This window comes from Amphiprion ocellaris, chromosome 22 (genome assembly GCF_022539595.1).
Source record: "Amphiprion ocellaris isolate individual 3 ecotype Okinawa chromosome 22, ASM2253959v1, whole genome shotgun sequence".
Classification (NCBI taxonomy): Eukaryota; Metazoa; Chordata; class Actinopteri; family Pomacentridae; genus Amphiprion; species Amphiprion ocellaris.
Genome location: NC_072787.1, coordinates 23,648,674 through 23,658,806, shown reverse-complemented (window position 1 = coordinate 23,658,806; position 10,133 = coordinate 23,648,674). Strand labels below are relative to the sequence as shown.

General features: G+C 35.8%; 1 long non-coding RNA gene across 1 annotated transcript in view; it reads right to left on the bottom strand.

Moving 5' to 3' along the window:
- Nucleotides 1-247: 247 nt before the first annotated feature.
- Nucleotides 248-10,133, bottom strand: part of LOC111569094 (uncharacterized) — a 28,575-nt gene continuing 18,689 nt past the window's right edge. The window contains exon 4 of the long non-coding RNA XR_002746175.2: nt 248-351. This is a non-coding gene — a long non-coding RNA (uncharacterized LOC111569094). The remainder of the gene's footprint in view (nt 352-10,133) is intronic.

Sequence of the window (10,133 nt, the reverse complement as noted above, 5' to 3'; positions counted from 1 at the left end):
TGCATTCCATTTGAGCAAAGAAGGAAAGGTTTAATAGCTTCACCAGCCCTGACCTGAAAACCCCACATGGCCGCTCACTGCATCAGCAGCAGTGAAAGCTGGAGTAACATAGTGTTTATCAGCACTTCTGTCTTGTTTCTGTCTCATTTAATCACATATAGACACAGTACTGTTCAACTTCTATCTGTGTACATGGTGCTTTGGTGCTTGTATGCTAAAAATACGGTGTGTGTAATGCTATGGCTAACAATGACTAACCTGAAAACAATGGTTTTCTTCCATCTTGTTGAACTGGAACACCATCAAGTTGGGTATTAAGTTCTTATCAGCTCCAACTTCTAATTTCTGAGCCTAAGAAAAAGAAGATTTTGTTAGCTAGCTAGTCGCTAAAACCAAAACAAGACCTGAAAAATGTTAAAACACAAGTGGAATCTTTTGTTGATTTGAAAATATGGATAACAGTAGCTTTGCTTTTAAGAGGCAGTGAAGTACCTGCATCCTAGCACATCTAGCTAACTAGCTTACTATGTTCATGCTAATATAAGTGGCTCTGTCCGAAGTTAAGGACAGTTAAGTTTAGCTAAGCTAAGCAGCCAAAGTAGAATCAGACAGATTTTACATGACATTTCCTTATCATAAGCTTCATTCACACAGGGCCAAAACAGTGAGCTGAAAGACGCTAATACGCAAATCCAGTAATATATCTCTGCAAGATATATTTGTAGATAGTTTCATCTTTTGCTCAGATAAAAAAAAAATATGGATTACAGCAGCTTTTAAAAAATTAAAAATTTGATTTTAAGGCGATTTCAGGAGCCAGTAAAGTACCTGCATCTTAGCACATCCGGCTAACTAGCTAGCTACACTTATGCTACATTAGCGGTTCTGAGTTTGAGGAAACTCCTTCAACACCAGCCAACTATGTTGCTTGAGGTAGTGTTATGTTTTTAGAAGAACATTATCTGTTTTTCTCATGAAGTGAAAAGTGAATATGATTATAAAAATTCAAAAACGGTAGCCAGCTAAGCTAACCAACCATTAGCCCCATTCATGAGTAGAATTACTTGTTAACCTTGAACACTAAACAAAAACACTGAGCTGAAAAACACTAAAAAGTTAATCTAGTGCTATATCTCTCTTGTTGCGACACCCTTAGATTACAGACAGTTATTTAATCTTTTACATACAAAAGTATGGATTGCAGCAGCTTTACCATATTTAAAAATTCAGTTTTAGGACGATTTTAGGAGGCAGTAAAGTATCTGTATCTTAGCACATCCAACTTACTAGCTTACTATGTTTAGGCTAACATTAGCAGCTCCGGTCCTACTTTTTTGGGAATTTGAGGAAACTCCTTCAGCACCAGCCAAGTATGTTGCTTGAAATACTGAAATAATGTTATATTTGCTGAAAGTTAGCATTTTCCTTGTCACAAAAAAGTGAAAACAGCTGGAAAATTTAGTTAGTCAGTCAAGCTAACCAACCAAGCATGAATCAGAGTTCAGATTTTACAGGATCTTTTCCTAAACATTAGCCCTAATCACACAGGATTCGAATTATCTGTTGACCTTTAACAATTTGTCATAATTTTAAAGGTTGTCTGTGACTTTAATCCGATCCTAATCTGCAATGTGTATCATTTGTAAAGTAAAAATCGATCCATAAATTACCCCTCACACTTCACCAAACACGGTACTTGTGAAAGTTTTAGCCCTGTGCAAATGTGCATCTCTATAATTTGAAGTGTTTTTTTAAATTTTTGCAGTTTCTCATTTTTTCTGCACTTTTCTTTTGCTTCTTTTCCACTCTAAAATTAAAGAGGCTATTTATCTAAACATAGATTAAATATATAACTGTGCAGCATTGAGATCCATTTACAAAAATGTTCAAATTGATAAGAAAAGTTTCCAAGGATGAATAGATGGATGAGATGTGGCTGTATGCAGTAAAAACTTTTCCTGGGTTTCAAGAGGTTATTCAACGTGTTACTTGTAATGTGGAAGCCTATTGACAGCATATTCACAGATAATGTCCTTACATTCATGTAAAGTACAGGTTGTACTTGTTAAAACTTTTTTCTTTTCATTTTCTTGTGTCCTTTTGAGTGACCAAAGTCCAGTTGTTGGCATGTATAGTCTCTCCAAAAAGTATACTAAAAATTAATTACCTTGTCTCTCGCTGGTCACTGATTAAACTCCTAAAAATCCATCTGTCTTTATCAAAGTTATATAATTACAAGTTATTTTTGGAAAATCTGTTCATGCTGGTATAAATTCAAAGTCCAGATGTTGGTCTGTATAGTCTCACCAGAAAGTATACTAAAAATTAATTGATTAAAATCCATATCTGGTCATTGATTAAACTCCTAAAAACTCATCTCTGTGTATCAAAATTACATCATTAAAAGTTATTTTTGGGAAATCTGTCCAGTTGCTGGTATGTAGAGTCTTGCCAGGAAGTATACTAAAAAGGAATTACCCATTCTCTCTCCGGTCATTGATTAAACTCCTAAAAATTCATCTATGTGTATCAAAATTACATTTAGAAGTTATTTCTTTGAAATCTGAAATCATTTTTTCTTGTGAAAACATACAGCAGGCAAACAAGAAAGTAATAATTGTCTGATTCCACATTCTTCAGCAGTACATAAGATTTCTTCTAAATGTCATCTTCTGGAGAGGAGGCAGACTTTTATTTTTTCTTTTTTTTTGCCTTCCATGTGTTAATTTTAGCAAGATATTATGTATAAACATATTTTTAGACCCAGAGGCAGCATTTTCTAACCAACTCTTGGAACAAATGTTAGCTTTATCGACTTCTATTGGCAATAAAATCTGCCAGGGACACTTGAAATGAGGCTTGTGTTTGTGTATGAAGGTGAAATACAGGACCATTTATTTTTATTTTTGCTTCATTTCATGCCGTTTGTGCTGTGTGAGAGAAACCTCGACTGCCTCGTAGCAGAAGAAGAAACATCAGACTTGAGTTCATGAATCACGGTAATTACAGCGTCAGAAACAACTCTGTTACAGTAACTGTTTTTATATTTCTAATCATGAAGCCTATTGTAGATGCTGCTCAGGGACTGCGTATGGAAATGTGCAATCTGCTGCAGATCATTTATAGTTCTCTGCCTCAGCTGCGAGAGTAAATAGACAAATGTCTACGGATGGGCCCAGGAGAACCTCTGAAAGTCCATTCACGCTCGTTCCTTTGAGTTTTTCCCGCCCTTTAAATTAATCCGCACATCACTCCTTTATTGCCAGCTGGAGAAAAGAATGGACGTTTAAAAAGGAAGATAAAAACATCAGTGTTTTCATGAGATAACTGGTGCCATTAATCGCAAGATTACAGTGTCAACATCTTCCTTCGCAACTGTGTCTGAACCATCTGCTGCAAAAGAAAACAAGCAAGGAAAGGCACTGATTAAAGGAAATTTGTTAAAAAGAGGCTCTCATTAATTTGAAGCAGCAGCACAGAGCCCTCTGTTTCTCCACTGAACATGAAAACATTGCAGCTGCTTATCCAAAAATATATGTATATGCAAATATAAATATATATAGATATACATATAAAGGAAAGATTAGTCTTGCGAGATCATTTCAATCAAATCCCCCTTCAAAGAGATGAAACAGCTTTGCGTCATATCTCTTTCAGGAGCACGAAGATGTTGATTTTTTTCTCGATTTTGTGGGTATAGTGGGCCAGCCTCGGCAGGATTCGTCGGGGTGAAGATCTTCTACACCGAGAGCCGCGACAGCAAATAAACAAGGATGCTCATGGGAAGACGGAAACAAAAACGAGGAGCAAAAGCCAACATTTCAGCTGCTTTTTGAGGAGCTCCGACTGCCCTTTCCCACTTATTCTCCTGCTTCACATCATCTCCTTCTTCCTCGCTGCTCCAGTTTTGAGCGCCTCTATTGTGAGCATAATGGCCTCAGATGCAAGAGCAAAAAAAAAAAAAAAAAAGATTTAAAAACACGTAAGAGGCGGGGTGGCGAAAGACAGAAAGGAGCTCCAGAGGTGGCGGTGGTGTATTTTTGTTAAGCTGCTTTACTGCATGCCCCACAGATGTACAAGAGGAGATGCAGCTACCGCGGAGCAAAGACCTGGAGAATATCATGTTTACCTCATTAAAAGCGACACTCTGGGTGAGGTGAGCACCGACAAACAGACAATGGGGATAATAAGAAGCCCTGCAGCTCTTCACATATTCAAATGAGCGCGATACATGCAGATTTGCACTTCATTATTAAAAAAAATCATCGTCCACGCTCACTAAATACATAGGGAAAAAACGAGCACAGGCAAAGAAAAACAAAAAAAGAATAAATTCTGGAGTAGTTCAAGGCTGTGAAACCCATTAGTCCCTAGACAATTAGGTCGCATGTACTCAGCTTTGTGTCGCGTGAAGCAGAACGGCCTGAATGCGGCAGCTAAAAGGTGAATTAATCAGTTAATTAATCAGAAGCTTTTCACTGAATTACACTGAAGTTTCAACAACTCAAACAAAAATATGAGAGAAAGACTTGAGGGTCCCTTGATATGACTGAATATGCATGTTTGTCTACATGAGCAGCCGGAAAAACACTTTTCATTAAAAGTTGACTGGAACAGCCGCTGTTTAAAATTCACCAGTTGTAGTGGAGTACAAATGCAATTATCATCACAAAGATTTTTTAAAAAGGGGTGATTTTCACTCCAACAGAATTAAATCACCACTAAAGAAATGAAGAGGTAATTAAATATGTGAGAGGAAAAAAATAAAACTCTCATCAAAGCTGCAACGCTTCAACTTTCATATCAATGTCCTCAAAAATAACAAACTAATTTAGCTGAACTGCATCAAAAAATTCTAACTGTTAACTGTTCAGAAGGTAGCATAAGGGCCGCGTAAACAAGCATTAAACACACAAAAAAAATTTTGCTAGAAAATAAAAAAATATTAAATAGTATAAACAAAATTCTTAAAATTGTAATCTTATTTTAGCTCTGCTTTGGTCTCCACATAACCCTATGTTGCTCTTTTTGCTGCTAAATCCTCCAATATGTTCACCTGCTAGTCGCTAAAACCAAAACAATGAGCTGAAAGACACTAAAATATGACAAATTTCCATTATATGCAGTCATTTAATCTCTTTTGTATATAAAAATTTATGGATTGCAGCACCTAAAATGAAAATAAAACAAACAAAATAAAAAGGTAGGCCCATGTAGACATATTTCAAGGTATTAATTATTGATTTTAATCTCATTTTATCTCCTGTTTGGTCTCCACACACCCCTATTTGGCTCTATTTACTGCGAAATCCTCCATTATGTTTGCTAGCTACTCGCTAAAATCAAAACAATGAGCTGAAAGACACTAAAATGCAACACCCTTGCATTACAGAGTAATTTTTTGTATATAAAATTATGGATTACAGCACTTTAAATGAAAATAAAATAAACAAAACAAAAAGGTAGGCCAATATAGACATATTTAATGGCACAGTTCTATTAAAATGACAGAAAAATACTAAAAAATGCTCACATATGAACTTATAGATGCGAGTAAATATTTATTTTTTAACGCATAAAGCAGGTGTGCAAAACTTTCAGTAATTTTAATCTTATTTTAGCTCCTTTTTGGTCTCCACACACCCCTGTTTGGCTCTATTTGCTGCTAAATGCTCCATTATGTTTGTTAGCTACTTGCTAAAACCAAAACAACGAGCTGAAAGACACTAAAATGCAACATCCTTGCATTACACACTAATTTTTGTATATAAAATTATGGATTACAGCAGCTTTAACAATAAAAACAAAACAAAAGGGTAGGCCCATGTAGACATATTTAAAAGCACAATCTATTAAAGTGACAGAAAAATACTAAGGAAAAAAACCAGTGACATACAAACTTACAGATGCTAGTAAATATTTGGTTACTTACACATCAAGCAGGTGTGCCAAAGTTTTGTTAATTTTAATCTTATTTTAGCTTCTTTTTGGTCTCCACACACCCCTATTTGGCTCTATTTGCTGCAAACTGCTTCAAAAATATTACAAAACTCTTAAATATAAACTGATAATTGATAGCAAATAGTTCCTTACTTACACCTCCAGCAGGTATGCAATAATATTAGCATTAATTTTACTTTTATTTTAGCTTTCCTTTGGTCTCCATCCACTCCTGAGGTGTTTTTTGCTGCTAAATGCTCCATTATGTTTGCTAGCTACTCGCTAAAACCAAAACAATGTGGTGAAAGACACTAAAATGCAATAAAATGCAACAAAATGCAACACCCTTACATTACATTCAGTCATTTAATGAAATCACATCCAGCACTTACACAAGAAACTAAATTTAAGGGTGGTAAGAAGCACATTTTATACAGACCTCCAGCTACATCTGCAACATCTCTTTTTGTTTCAATTTTGCTTTTAAGTTTAATATATCTACACATATATACATGTAGATATGGGCCAGTTCCCTCAATTTACAAAAAAATATTTCTGACAACGAGAATACGTAATTTTGGAATTTTAGCTTTGTTTTGTCTCCACACACCACTTTTGTCTGTTTATGTTACTTAATTCTCCATTTTGTTTGCTAGCTAGTCACTAAAACCAAAACAATGAGCCTCAAAAGACCCTAAAATGCATCACTCTTACATTATATAAAGTTATTCATTCTTTTGTATGTATAAAAGTACAGATTACAGCTGCTTAAACTAAATTAAAAACTCAATTTTAACGTAGTGAGAGGCAGTAAAGTAACAAACTTGTTTTGTTGGGAAACTGCCAAACAATCAAATACAAATATGGTTATATAGAGAAATATTTAAAGGGTCAGTTCACTCAAATCACAGAAATACAATGCAAAGCCTGTGGTATTTCACCATTCAAGTAATTTTTATTTAGTTTACAAACATTTCTTCTACTAGTGGCAACATATGGAGCAAATATTTGTATTGGAGTGTTTGCAGAAATCTCACATGCCCAATGAATAACACCAAAATTCTAAGACAGATATGATTAGAAGTATCTAATTATCTTTTTTGTTTAATGCAGATGCCTAAAAATATGCAAATACAGAGATATATGTGTTAAACTGATGCCAACAGCATTGTAGAGGAGCTAAATATAGATTTCTATAGATCAGAATGTGGGTTATTACTGAAACCAAAGCATCTCTAGCTACTTTTCTTGATGAAGGCAGACAGAATGTAATTACAGTCCTCAGGTTCATTTATTGCAGGAGAGAATCGTGACGGGAGGCAGGATGGTATTTTACGTCCCGTCACCAGGACACATGGTATGCGGTAATGGTGGCATCTGTCTGACAAATTTTTGTAAACACTATAACACAATAACGACACATGAGAGACGCATCAAATAGGGGAAAAAATAACTCATCTGGCTGCAGAATTAAGGAACACCTTGAAACGTGACCCTTAATGACACCGTAATTCACCCATATTAGCATTTCTATCAAGAATTAGAGTATTTCAGACTATGGAATTGGTATTTTTTGCGTGTAGCTCACCATAAAAACGTGGCAGAAGAAGCATCTTTTGATTATTGTATAGTAAAGATTGTGTGGAATCTGGAAATACCACAACCATGATGGTGGGACACTCCATCAGGTAGAAACTGGGAGAAATGTGTGCTTAGTGCCGAACCAAAATAAATGGCATTATGTTAGTCACTGATATGTTTACATACAGTAACATTGGAAATCCCAAAGTATAGGATCACCACTGAAAGTGCACAAAATTTCATCACAGTTTTTGAATCTTTCCAATGAAAATCCATTATTTTGTGTTAAGTTTTCAAACAAAGTGAGATACAAAAGAATTACAAACCAAATTATGCTTTGGTTCACAGAGAAACAACTAATACCATCAAAAATTGCAGATTCTGGTGTTTATTTTAATATGTTGCACATTATGAAACGATAGGGTCTTCAGGATTTAATGAGCTTAGAAACAGGAATGTGAAAATTGGGAAAGAATTGAATAAACAAATATATTTGTTGCAGAAGTGTGATCTGTTTTCACAATGTCAGTAATTCATCATGTACAAGCTCCAGTTCTGCTCTTTCTTGTGATATGATATTGGCAGATCATTATGGTGCATATATACTACCGTTCAAAAGGGTCACATAGAAATGTCCTTATTTTTCAAAGAAAAGCAGCTTTTTTCAAAGATACCATTAAATTAATCAGAAATCCAATCTAGACATAGTTAATGTGGTAAATGATTATTCTAGCTGGAAACGGCTGATTTTTAATGGAATATCTATATAGAGGTACAGAGCAACCATCACTCCTGTGTTCTAATGCTACGTTGTGTTAGCTAATGGTGTTGAAAAGCTCATTGATGATTAGAAAACCCTTGTGCAGTTATGTTAGCACATGAATAAAAGTGTGAGTTTTCATGGTAAACATGAAATTGTCTGGTAGACCCCAAATTTTCAGACAGTAGTGTATATCCATATATATTTATGGAATGACAAATATTAATATGTTAATTTAGGATTAAATTTGATGCCAACATCAAGTGTATGTCATCTGGGATATTTTTTTTAGGAAAGTGTTGCATTTTATGAGACTCAAAAGCAACAGCAACACGATATTTGCATTATATATCCACATTTGGTTTCCCTGCTCTCTGATATTGGTTTTGGCCATTGAAAAACTATGTTGGCTTCAACAGTTGCAGGTGTAGACTTTTATTGTACTTCTGCCATTCAAAAGCACCAACGCGGCCTTTTTCTGGCCTTTTTTTTTTAAGGCACAAAAGTCAAATATATGTTTGACTTATGTGAGTGAAGTGGCGTGAGTACAAAGCATTAAAAATATACCGGATTTCATAATAGAATTCCACTCAATATGCAAATTCTCCTCATGTTTTCAAGGCAATCACAGGTACGCTCAGCCGCGGTTCTTTGCTTTCCTGGACACGCTCTATTTCTGTATTCGGTGGAAATGTGTTTTTTTTCTGAATCATTTTTCTTTTTTTCTTTGCAGCTCAGTGGAGTTTACAGTATCCAGGCTGAGAAAATTGATGCACAAACACGGAGTTAAGGAAATAAAAGTTGTCACATCATAAATTGATGATGCTTCTGCTAAATTTCACTCTAACCCAGTTTTCTTTTTTCCTTCTTCCTTTCCACTCAGCTGCCGATTGAAGAGTTGCAGGCCTCGCGCATTGACGGCATGACAAAAATCAAAACAGACTCCAAAACAGGAGGAGCGACATGTACATTTGTCAAATCAGGGTTTCCTTTTTCTTTTTTCCCCTCCTCTGAACATCTCAGTGGGGATGGAGAAGAGTCACCAAAGGGTGTCATCAGACCGACGGAAGAAACCAACGGTCAGATTCAAAGCTTCCTTTATGTGTAATTAAGGGAAATTATCCTTGGCTGATGAAAATGTGCCTCAAAGTGCCTGCAGAGAGGCTGCCGCCGTGTCACAGCGACTCCTCAGACCGCCCTATGTGTTAAACCGAGGCCTTTATTTCAGCTGAGGTGACATTGAATAACGTGGAATCCAACATTTACCCCACAACTTTTAACAAATTTCACTTTCTCCGGCTCGTTTTGAGGTAATTATTGGACGTGGAAATGCATGAAAAACAGCTCGTTTGCTTTGGCACAGAAAGGAAATTAATCAAATGCTACTGTAAGCCTTATTTAATTAAGCTGTGTGTTTTCAATAGCGTGTGTGTGTCCAATGTAATGCTAAATAAATCAAATGAAAGTCTACGGTGCACGGCGGCAGATGTGGGTAGCGTTACTTGATAGTAAATACTACATGTTATGCATGTCATCGTCCTCTTAGACAGTCGTGAACAGGTGTGCAGCAGCTGTCTACCTCTAAGTAAGTGGATTTACTTTGCAGTTTGTGCCTCATTATTAGAAAATCTTCACTTTAAAGCACCAAACATCCAGATTTAGACCTTTCTTGAATGTCGTCCTTCCATACACTGTTTTGCATCCATGGAATCAGCCTATATTTTGCTTTTTTTAATGTTTTTTGACAAGGACAGTGAAGTGAAAGTAGGAGAGTGGCACAATTTAAACCAAATCTGCTGCTCAAGGCATCATGTGGTAATACACTGCCTGTCCAAAACAAGAAGTCACCACT